This window comes from Clytia hemisphaerica, unplaced genomic scaffold, assembly GCF_902728285.1.
Source record: "Clytia hemisphaerica strain Z4C2 unplaced genomic scaffold, Clytia hemisphaerica genome assembly, whole genome shotgun sequence".
Taxonomy (NCBI): domain Eukaryota; kingdom Metazoa; phylum Cnidaria; class Hydrozoa; order Leptothecata; family Clytiidae; genus Clytia; species Clytia hemisphaerica.
Genome location: NW_027103311.1, coordinates 114,892 through 127,135, shown reverse-complemented (window position 1 = coordinate 127,135; position 12,244 = coordinate 114,892).

The window sequence follows — 12,244 nt, the reverse complement described above, 5'->3', positions numbered from 1 at the left end:
AAAAATTCGGTGGAGAAAGGGGAAAGGTTCAGAATGTTCCAGTGTTTGGGGGAACACTTCACTAGACAAGTCCCAGGTCCCCATACTTTTCAAAAACACCGAAAGAGAATAATCAGTCCTTTTTGTAGGGTGCCTATTTGATAAAATTTGGGAGAGATAAGTAAGAACATTTACGCTTCATTCAGGAACACTTATTTCGCAAATTTCTGCAATTATCTGCAATTATTTAAAAGAAAATTAGTACTACGTAGGGCTTTTTTGCTATTTTCAGTAGAATACAGTACACCCCATCGGTCGGGTACACTACTAGGTCAAAAAATATTGATTAGGCCCATGTTCAATGTTTTTCATTGACTGTTAGCATGTTTTATTGACTGTCGAATGCAAATTATTGACAAAGAATATTTTACATTGACTGTCAATCAATTTTCTTGAAAACTAATATAATATATTGACCGTCAATATTAACAGTCAATGTTTTGCATTGACTGTTCCTTACTTATATTGACAAACAATACAAAACATTGACTTTAAAAAAGGGAAATATTGACAGTCAATGTAGAATATTTTTTGTCAATAATTTGCTCTTGACAGTCAATAAAACTTGCTGAAAGTCAACGAAAAACATTGAACATGGGCATAATCAATGTTTTTTGACCTGGTAGTGGTAGTACCTCTTCTCTTTTCAATGAAATTGGTACACGCTTCTTTATTAGAATGTTGTTTTTTCTATTCGCGATGAATGTTACGGTATTCTTAGGTTTGGATCAGTCAAAATTTAGGAGTTTTGTTGAACCTTTTAGGAAGTATATTCTTATATCAAAAAGCATCTGAATATTCAACAAAAAATTGGTCCTCTATTTCTTCTAAAAACGCCTGTTTTCGTCATTTTTAAGCTTAATATTCAACAAAAAATTGATCTAATTTTTAAAAAAAGGTTTAATGAGGGGATAAGAGATTTTCTGAGTAAAATGGGGGGTTTGTGTTTTTAGTGGGATATTAGATAAAAATAGGGGGATAACAACTTTTTGGTAAAAATATGTTGTTTTTTATTTAAATCTCTTTTATCACCATTAGATTTGGTATAATACTTACATCCAAAAATTTACAATTAAATAAAAACTATGTACATGTTCTCGTTTTTATTGGAAAAGAAATACATAAATAACAGCACCCGATGTTAAAATACCCTGTGTCACTTCGTCATGGAGGAGAGACCGCGATATCATCAGGGCCTACCAGAGATATAGAAGCGGCCTTGCCTCCAAACGACCTAAAGTGAACCCTGTAAAGATATGAAATTAGATATGTATTATATCTTAGATTGGTCAAAGAATTGGGTACGACAAAATAGCAATGAAAGGTTTATTAGATAATTTCAATGAATGGCAAAGCCTCTTAAACCCAGCTATCAATCGATAAATCAATAATGTGCAGATGTCAAAATACTTCTACAGATACATCGTTAGTGTCTTTTTATTTGTAGAATCCAAAATCTGCCTTGTAGAATTTGGAGGTTATTTTAAGATTAATTATGATGAACATCTAGTCTTAAATGGCCAACACTGTGTTTTGAAAGGCAAGGCGATCTCAGTTTGGACTTTTGAGATCCCGTGGTCTGTAAATTAAACATTCCCGTGGAGCGCTTTTATCCCTGTCGAAAACGAAAGTAGTGAAGAAGCTGACTTTATTTCAATATGGCGGAAGTTCAAGAAATAACAACAGAAGTTCTTACCAAGATTTTCCAAGGTTATCGGGAATATCTAAAAAAGTCAATCAAAAGTAAAATTTTTGACAATAATACATGGAAAGCTTTTTCTGCAAATGGTCACAAAAGAGAGCTTTCCTTGCCTGGTCATCACCGAATTTCATTTTTATCTTTACTGAACTGTCCTCTTGACTTTGATCAAGAAGTTGTTGAACAGGATATGGCAAGAAGTTTTATCAATATCAGTCGACACCATTGAACGATTGGAAAAACTTTTTGGTTTTTGCAATTTTTATCGCCATCATAGAAATGGAGACATGACACTGATCGCTCCTTGGGGAATCATGGACAATGTATTTAAAACAACCGTAGTCGTAGAGGAAGAAGAAGTGCAGTTTACACTTGATGAAAAAGCATTTTTCATTCCAATTAAAATGAAGGAAAATAATTGCTATTTGTCGTTCATTCCATGCAGTGGTCCAGACCCTGAAACAGATGAGCTCCCTCCATGGTGTCACAGTGTATCACTCTACCAATTACTCCCACAATCAAATATAGAAATGATAATTGACAAAATTCCATCAATAACGTCAACTTATTTTTGCTCTAAAATTGACAAAGGAGATAACTACTTTCTTTGTGGGAGAGGAGAAGTTGAAGTTGGAGACTACGTGCAATTTAATGGAGAACGTTTCCGTGTAACGATTGTTGGTGTTGACTTTATGACCGATCTACGAGACTGTGTGAATATTGATAGAAAGTTTAAGAGCAACCACAAGCCACAAAAGTTTAAGATAATTAAGATTCCAACAATTCAAGGATGTATTGTTGAAATTCCAAAAGAACTTTGTAGTATACACCATTTTGTTAAATTTCAATGAGCAGTTCAGATGAAATTATGGGGTCGTTGAATATGTCGTTTTATAATTTTTGCTTCAACTCGGTTGGGTTTCTTACACACGATACGGCAAGTTGTTGAAAAATGAACTTGAGCATATACTTTAACAGAAAGTTATAGAAAACAGTATGATCCTACTAAATAATATATATATGTATGGAACTAATTCCTTTAAAAATGAAAATACTTTCTCTAGGTGTACATATGATAAAGTTCTAGAGACTTTTTTAAAGTATAAATAAGGGGGCGATCACGGATGTCTTTGTCTAACGTCATCGGATTGACTAAAAGATTTTGACAAAAATAAGTTGAAGTAGTGTCAGTCAATTTATCGGATATTTTAGTTCATTCATGCTCATCAAATTTCACTTATCTAAGAGCGAAAAAAATCTGAAGTGATTTGTGGTTCTATAAATAAGCTGTTAACAACAAAATAACATTTATGCATTGAAAGCGCTTTATCATCATCACATTTTTCAAAGATTTTTGCTGTGTCTGTGCTAGGAAAAGTTGTTTTACAGCGTTTGCGCTACAATTTTTTAAAGCATGTAAATGTTTTGAAAGCCTCTGGACTCAATGTTGGTCAATTTTAATTTTCAGACAAAAAATCTTTATCGACTGACCCACAAATTCAATTTTCAAAGTAGAAATGACGTTAAATGAAGATATTTGTGATTGCTGCCCAAATTGGAAATCCTTTTGCAGAAACTGAATTTATCTTTCATCAGTACTTTCTATAATCCAGCTTAAAATTCAAAGCCACACAAATATTAAGATTCTATAATGTTTTCTGCAATGACTGTATTTGCAGATATTTGTAACTTTGAATTATCATAACAAATACTAAATTTCTTCCCTTAGGTTCCCCCCTCTAATAAGCGCTTATTTGAGGAAAATACGGTATCGATTTGAATGGAAAAAAGCAATTTGTTAGGCTTTTGAATGTCATCTTTAGAAGTCTGAAGTAAAAAACAATTTTATTTTCTGCAAAAGGGCAAATTCCTGATCAAATTTAACTTTAGCGAGAATGTACATCAAGTGTTTTACTGGGTTCAATTCTCGCTAAAGTTAAAAGATAGTATATTTTAATATTTTAATATTTCTTTTTTTAACATGTTCTTTTGTTGCTTGTTTTAATTGTTTTCGTTATCAGATAGCTCGAAAGTTTCTGTTGGTTGCGAGGGATGTAGTCTGCAAGATTTGTTTTTCTTGTTGTGTCCTTTTTCATGACACCTTGAACAAGTTATTTCCTTGAACTGTTTATAGACAGACATAGGATAGTAAAATTGTTTTATTCTCATATCACGAATAATGTCCTTGAATCTGTTCTCACTCAAATTGGTTTCATGTATCTCTTTAGTTTTAATTATTTTGTTTAGATGTTCACCTGCGGTACATGAAAAATAGCCATAACCCCAGTCCAATATTTCACACCAATCTTCCATAATTTGTCCAATGTGATCGATCATAATGTGCAAATAGGGTTACTTAGATGTTGATGCTCCACCAGCCCATGACTTTAATTTAACGAAGAATCCCTTAGCTCGCTTAGCAAATGATTTCGCTCGAATTTTGTTGGCAGTTTTTGAACGCATATCCCTGAAAATTTATAGTTAGAAATTTTAAATACAATATATTGCTCATGTTTATTTTGAAAATCTTACATAAGTTCAATCTATTATCGGAAGAAAGTTTTTTAGGTTTTTCCAGGAATAGTGGCCATTATTTTTGAGTACTTAAATTATGACGCATGAACCTTTTTTATTACAAAATACTTACACTGCTAAATCCTTGAATTGATGATATAAACTGCTGACTTGTCTCATCTTTACGAACCTTAATTTTGTCTTGATTCGTTTTTTGTCATAAAAGTTTCCAAAAACTTATCGATGTTGTCCTCAAGTATCTTGCAATCACTACCAATCATCTTTAAGGTGCTACTCCCATCATATTCTTTGTTTTTACTGAAAAAGGGTATGGAAGTAAAAATTGTTCGCATTAGATTTACGGGGTTAACTTTTACTTGTACATTCATATTTTACTTTATTTACTTTATTTGATAATCTAGTTTATAGTTATATAATATAGTTTTTACAAGAAGTTTATTTTATCGTTTGACTATTTGTTAAAATTTACACGATGGAAATATTTTCTATCAATTTTTAATTTTGTCATAGTATATATCTTTATTTACGTTGAGCATAGTTCTGATATTATATAGAAGAGATATTCACATTGTTCAGATACAAAAGAAACTTGTCGAATCTTGCCTTTCTTGGATTTCTAACAGAAAATAAAAGTACCTTTTTAGATAGCATTCATAATGATATGCAAGGTAGCCACATCCAATTGTCCTAAGCCCCAAAGGAATCAATTTCTCTTGCCCTCTGTAGCTAATTGCCATAAACATAAACTTCCAAAGGTGTCTATGATGTGCCAGAATGCAATGTAATGAACACGGACACATGGTTTCAATAACAAAATTTTTGAGCATCGGTGGAGCCTATGGAAAAAATTGGTACTAAAAAAAAAATTTCAGTGGATTATGTCAAAAAAATGGTTTTATTAGCTTAAACTTTTTAAAATAAGGTATATTTTCTGGAAAACAACTTTGGAAGTCATAACAAAATTTAGTTTACCTTAGGGAAGAAATTTAATCACGTTGCTAAGCAAGTGGGACAAAATAGCCTAAAAAGACCACCCTGGCAAAACTTCATCAGGTCACTGAGACAGGGTTGTAAACAAGGAACTGGTGGGAAACACCCTAGTTTATTGTGCCAAGTTGGTGCATGAGCCTATTTTTCGCCAAGGTAATTGATTGCTATACAACATTTTTTAACACCCCCTTTTCACAGATCCACAGATCAAAAAAATTTAAAACATTTAAATCCTCTCTGCCAAATATCAATGTATTTTCTCCATCCCCATTGAGTTTTAAACAAAAAAATCTGGAAAAGCTCATCCCCATCGAATTTCAGTCTTTTCTTTCTATCCCCACTGCTTGGAAAAATCCCACCGGGTCTGTTAGAAGGGGGTGTTTTATAACCTCAATTCAAGTTTCATTTCTATCATCCATACATATACAAATTTTAAAAATATATACTGGGTGGTCCAAAAAAAACTTCCATAAGTTTCAAATTTTGACGTAGAGCGCTCTTATTGTGTTATCGACTTCAAATTTCGTATGGCTAAACTTCAACTTAAATCGAGGCACTCCTGAAAATCTCATTGTCAGAAACTAATATTTTGTAAAGTTATGTGGTTTTCTAAAAAAGAGGTCAAAATTGACTTGTTCAAAACTGACGTCAATTAGAATTCTTTCTTGTTCGTGAACTCAATGGTTTCGTACAAATCATTAAAAAACATCGATAAAGTTTAAGTTATAATATAAGACTAGTTCTTTGCAACAGATCCTTCCACGGTTACACAATTAATATTGATGTCTAACTATAAAATAATTTGATACAACCACCTTTCTGTTCATTTACAGTTCTCACTCGTGGTAGGAACTCTTTTAGAGCCTTTCTGATTATCTCGCGATTTGAACCGACTTTCTTCCATACCGTACGTATCTTTCTTTTCAACTCATTCTCATCTTTAAAAGGGTTGCTCAATCAACCTTTGTACACCTCTGCCTTGACTGCGTCCCAGAAATAAAAATCTAATGGAATGCAGTCAGGCGAAGAGGGTGGCCAGTCAGTCTTTTTCACAAAACGCTTCCGCAGTCTTTCATCCATGAAATCTTGCACCAAATTGGAACCATGTGATGGAGCACCATCTTGTAAAAAGATCCATTGTTCAAGGGTAAAGAGCTTCTCAACAGAGGGATGAGTTTCTTTTCAAGATGATTTTTGTGATTGACTGCATTGACCTTCATAGAACTTTCGTTAACTGGTTGGGTGGCACCATTCCATGTCAAACACGCGGAAACCATAACCTTCTTTGATTGACGGTTTATATGATGACAGAGATTTTCTAAAGGAACGTCCTTTTTGTCTCCCTTGAAATAAACACGATCATTCTGATGATCCAGAGGGACCTCTAGTGAAAAATCTTTTTCATCTAGAAAAGCGCACTTTTCAATGAGGCGTGGATTCCGTTCAAATTGATCTGCAAGTCTCCCAGCACGTTCTGTTTTTCGCTGACGTGTGACTTCACTCATACGAGGCGTTTTCATAAGTTTAAATTGTTTGTAAACCCTCTTCGTTTTACTAAACGTTTAACGGAGCTTCTACTTATCCCAATCATGTATAATAAAAAGAACGCGCGCTAAACAGGTTGATGATTTGTCTTCTGACGCCAATTTTTGAACAAGTCAATTTTGAAACATCATTTATAAATAGCTATAACTTTTGAAATAATTATTTTCTGAATCTGAATTTTCAAGGAGGGACACAAAAGATGTTGAAAATTCACCATGCAAAATTTTAAGTTGATAGCTCAATTGGAGCGCTCTACGTCAAAATTTGAAATTTATGGAAGTTTTTTTTGGACCGCCCGGTATATGAACAGAAAATAGATTTGAAACATGAACTATCTATTTACATCAAGAAATTTTTGTTCCTTTGAAAGATAAGTATAGAACAATATCAATTTATATAACAATCCTAGCCTCAGGTAAAACGTAATGACTTGTGTATGCTAATTTTTCAGGCAATAATCTATACTTACATATTGCCCCTTGTGACTTTGTTGAAACTTTGTAAAGGCTGAAGTTTTGTGGTCAGGGTCATTTCCAAGAACTTTGATTGCTTTTTCTCCATTGCTGATCATTTCTCTGACTGTCTGCTTGGCTACCGGCCTCTTCTCTTCTTGTTTGCTGGTCTTTGAACCTTTTTGTTTGTTCTTCGCTTTTGCAGAGTCGTCATCTTCTAAAGAATCCCAGTCACCTGATGGTTTGTCGCACCAGAAACAGCCGTACATTGAGATTGAAGAGCATTTTCCAAGAAGTTTTTCTAACAATCCAATGTCAGTAACAAGAAAGAACACTAGGTTAAAATGCTCTTGTGCGCCGTTTATTTCAAGGTCTATGCCTGTTGAAGCAAAGCTGTCAAGATCATTAAGATGATTTTAAATATGAATTTCCAAACCATTTCGGTTTTCACTACCTCTCCATAAACAATTTATAAATTGTCCATAAGGATTGTTAATCATGGAACGTGCGTTTAAGATGGAGAAGGAAATTTGTTCTGTTGGCATTCTAGTGCATGCTCGAAAATTATCACCAGTTTGTCTCAAAAATATTGTTCGTTTGTTGAAATCGAAACTCTTGTGCGTTTCTGCATCCTTGCTTTTCAAATAAGAAGCCAATTTGATTTGTTTTTCAAGAGGCGGGAATTCAAAAAATTCAAACATTTTAGATGTGGCAATAAATTGAAGAGTATCCCCTAAGGAAGTTTCTGCGTACATACATCCCTCACACATATCACAGCTGCATCTACAGGTTTTCTTGATACTTGCAGTGAATTCTTCACTTTCTTCTATGCCATCTTCTACAACTTCCGGGTAATGATCACATAAATAAGTGACAAAACCTAAAAAAATAAGTTGAAAAGAAACGTGAACATAATTACGTTTAAAAAAAAAGAAAAAACATTTTAAGGTTGGGTTCGTTGCAAAGAGCTGTTGCCAAATAATAAATCAAGACTGTTTTTTGTGGCATAAGAAAAAAATAAGCGATGGAAAATGAACATGTTTTAATATGGCAGAAATAAACCAGGAATAGAAAAATAAAAAATAAAATAAAAAAGACCCTACTCTTATATTTATATAACAGTAGGGTCTTTTTTATTTTTTATTTTATTTTTTCTTGCTGACCTAAGACAGCTTAAGATATTTTATTTTGATCAACTTAAAAAAAAGGTATCCTTACTTTTCACATCATCCTGAGAGGCCAATTTCACAGCTTCATGGATCGTTTGGTTACGGGCCACTTGAGATTTCTTGTTTAGAAGTGAACTTGTTTGACCTGCATTCCTTGCTTGAATGGATGCTACATTACACAGTTCTGGATAGAGATTTGCATCAACACGTTTTCTTTTTGTGGATTGAATTTCACTATCAACAGTCCCTTCATCTGTAATTGTGAGCTTATGAGTAATCATAGCAACTACATTACTGTTGCTAAATCCAAAAAATTCAAAGCCTGACCAATTCCTGGTAGGTTTTACATTCAACTTTGAAAATATTTCCTTCATTGCAACTGTTGGCTTATGTGAAATCGATTCAAATTTATTGTCTTGTGTATAACATTTATACTGAGGTCCAACTTCACCTTGCAAAACTTCACAATATACCTGATGCTTGGTATTGTTACCATCAGTTACTTCCCGAATGGAAATGTATCCAGGTTGAATCCTAATGACTTTGTTTCCAACATTTAATTTATATTTGTCAGATTCAATGACAGTACCATATGTTTTAACACCAATCCAAGATATTTTGCATTTTGCATGGCCTGTGTTAGGATTAATGTCTTCCAATAATGTTCCTGAAAAGCTGTCTGTAATTGATTCTACACCATTTTTGTCATTTTCATGTATATTAGAGTTTTCTTCATTTTTACTCCTATCATAAGCATCAATCGCATCTACAACATCATTTCTCCGAAAACCAAAAAATTCATTACCGGACCACCTCCTTGTTTGACCTAATGTTGATAATACTTTGAGAGTACATCGTGATGGGTTGGTTGCAGTGAATGACTTTGTTTTTCCATCTTTGTCAACAAAGCTACAGGTAAAAATCGGTTTCCCAAGTGCTGACTTTCGTAACAAGCAGCAAACTTCTGTAAATTCAGGCATTCTTTCAACATTGTTTTCGTTATTGACAACTCTCACACTTAGATTACTTTCATAACCTATTCGATAGATTAAACCATTGCTTCCTGAAAATTCTCCAATCAAATCTCCCGGTGAAACTAAACCACCCCAGCATACATTAACTTCTCTATTTTTTATTGTTGGCATCCTTTTTATTTCTAAATTAGAATAAAATAAGAAAAATCAAAATTGATTATGAAAACTTTTCAAAATTCCTTGAATAAGGGAAAAAAATTGGCAGAAGAAAACTTTTGTGGTTCAAAATCAAATAATTTGCGGAATTTCATTTCAAAATCAGACATTTATCCCAGACTGTTTGGAGTATTAGCAGGGTCATGTAAGGCAGATTGTATAATGAGTACAAGCAGTCCGGGCGTCCCGGGCAATAACTAGGCGATGTCAATCGAAGGTAATCAAACGTCGATTGGTAATCGATTCAATCGAAGTTAATCAAACAATTAAAATTTCGATTTATCGAATTAATCAGGCAAAGAATGTAAAAATTCGAAAAGCCTTTGATTATATTTGGTTATCGAATTTTAACTGTTCGATTATTTTAGATTAATACCACAATAGATTATTCGATTGACATCGCCTGGAAAAAGTTTCAAATGAAATGCTAAAATCTTCGGACAAAAAGCAAGAAATCCCGACTGTCTAGGTTATCGGCAGGGTCTTAAATATCCTTATGTCCGAGGTATTAGCACGGTCGTGGATACCCTTATACGTAGAAACATGTTGTCAGCCAAAATTTAAACAATACTTTTAAACATAGAGTTAAAGATCCTATATTTTTTATTGTGACCCTATCCCAAAGTTGATCAAATTCATGAATTTACTTTGGTTTCGGTTTAGTTTAGAAGCTCAAGCATATATAATGCTACCTACCAAAGATTCATAATCATCTTTTTTACTGAGATATAGATGGTGTATACTGACTACTGCTGAGAGTATCAAAAACTGCAACTCTGAAAATACTCCAATAGTCCTTACCCACTTCATTTTTCTGAAAAGAAAATCCGCCATCTTTTTTTATCATCTTGGTCTTCAAATTGGGGAAAGACCAGAAAATATATATTTTCTGCTACAAAACTGACCAATAATTAATTGAAATTTTCAACCTAATTTCACTTACTTTTCAATACAGTTTTATCTCAAAACAAACATACTAGAGTCATTGTAGTATAACAAAAAAAATATATCTAGTTAAGTTGAGTTTCCGATGAAATATTCAAGTTCATATTTTCATCCCAAATCATCCCAAATTCGTATCCTGTGACTTTGTTTTCAATTTTCTTGAGATAAACCAATTCCCCCGAAGCCATTTTTGTTTCTCGAGCTGCTTGCACCTATATCACGTGATGTCAACAAAAAAACTCGAATCAAAATGCTTGTGTCAGCAAAAAATAACACTTTGAAAACACAGACCAGAAGCTTGTGCGTAAATTTTAAGAAATCAAAAGTCCGAGGACTAAGGTAAAGCCGTGAGTCGCAAGATCGCCGTGGGTCTTGTTAGAAACCAAGGGAGACATTTTTCATGTGCTGTGTCAGATAATAATGATTGGATATATATTGATGATTTACGTGAAAGAAATTTGCGCTACAGAAATCAACTTTACGAGATTCAAAAAGGTGGATGGTTTTTTTTGCATTTATGTTAAAGAGGGTGTTGGAACTTTAGTTTCTGATCAATAATTCTGATTGTTATTGTATCTGATGACAAAGAAAAACCACATGTTACATGCCCACATTGTCACCTTAGGTTGGTCAAAGAATTGGGTCCGACAAAATAGCAATGAAATTTCAAACAATTTTTTCTCTTAAAGTGCAAAAAGATTTCAACAAGAATAAGTGCTGGGGAATACAAATTTAAATGAGTAAACTCTTTGCTTTTTACTCTTGCTAATTTGATTAGTCCAATTAGTTTGTTATCGACATCGCTTGACCTATGAAAAAAGAAAAAGACATACATTTAGAACGCCATTTTGGAAACAAATAGAACATAATGACGTCACGATATACAAGATGTTTTGAGGAAAACCCCAAAAGTCTGTGGTCACGCGCTGTTTTTTTTTAGTAAGTGTGACCATTACTTTGTTGTTTTTTTTCTGCGGATTTCTGTTCAGAGCTAAACTATGGTTTGTATGGAATAGAGCTCGGAACATCAGTGTAATAGTCATACCTGTTAAAACAATCAACCAATAACTATTTAAAATTCATATCTATAAACTGGCAAATTTGCGCAACACCACATTAGGCTAAACTTTACCAATTTTCTGTAACTTAGAGGCCTATTATGTAGTAGTTGAGCCATTGATTTCCAGGCCTTGTGAATAAAGACTACAAGGAATATAATAAACAGCCACAAACAAATGTGTCTCGCCACGTGATTTAGATAACATTCATGTTCGGCTAAGTTCGGCCTTATTGTTCTTCTTCCAACATCGCCCAAGAGCGGCCAAGAATGGCTTAGATCGTCCAAGATTGGACTGGGTTGGTTAAGTTTGGCCTTACTTTTTTAAATCCATTTTATGAAAGATCGAGTCCGAACCAGGCTGGTCCACGAAGCCGAAAAATATCAAAACAACATTTGGACGCCAATTCAGAAAAAGAAGACATTCCATTGCGAATCATTGCATAATCTCTTATCGAACAAACAATATGGCTTCATTAACAACCGTTCAACCGTGACACAGCTTTTTTACTATATGGATAAATATTCTGAGAGCATCTCTAAAGGAAATTTGAGCTCAAAATCTTTTTTCTAACAGAACTTATTCAAGTTTTTCTGTCAATGACGTCATCAAAATGGCGGAT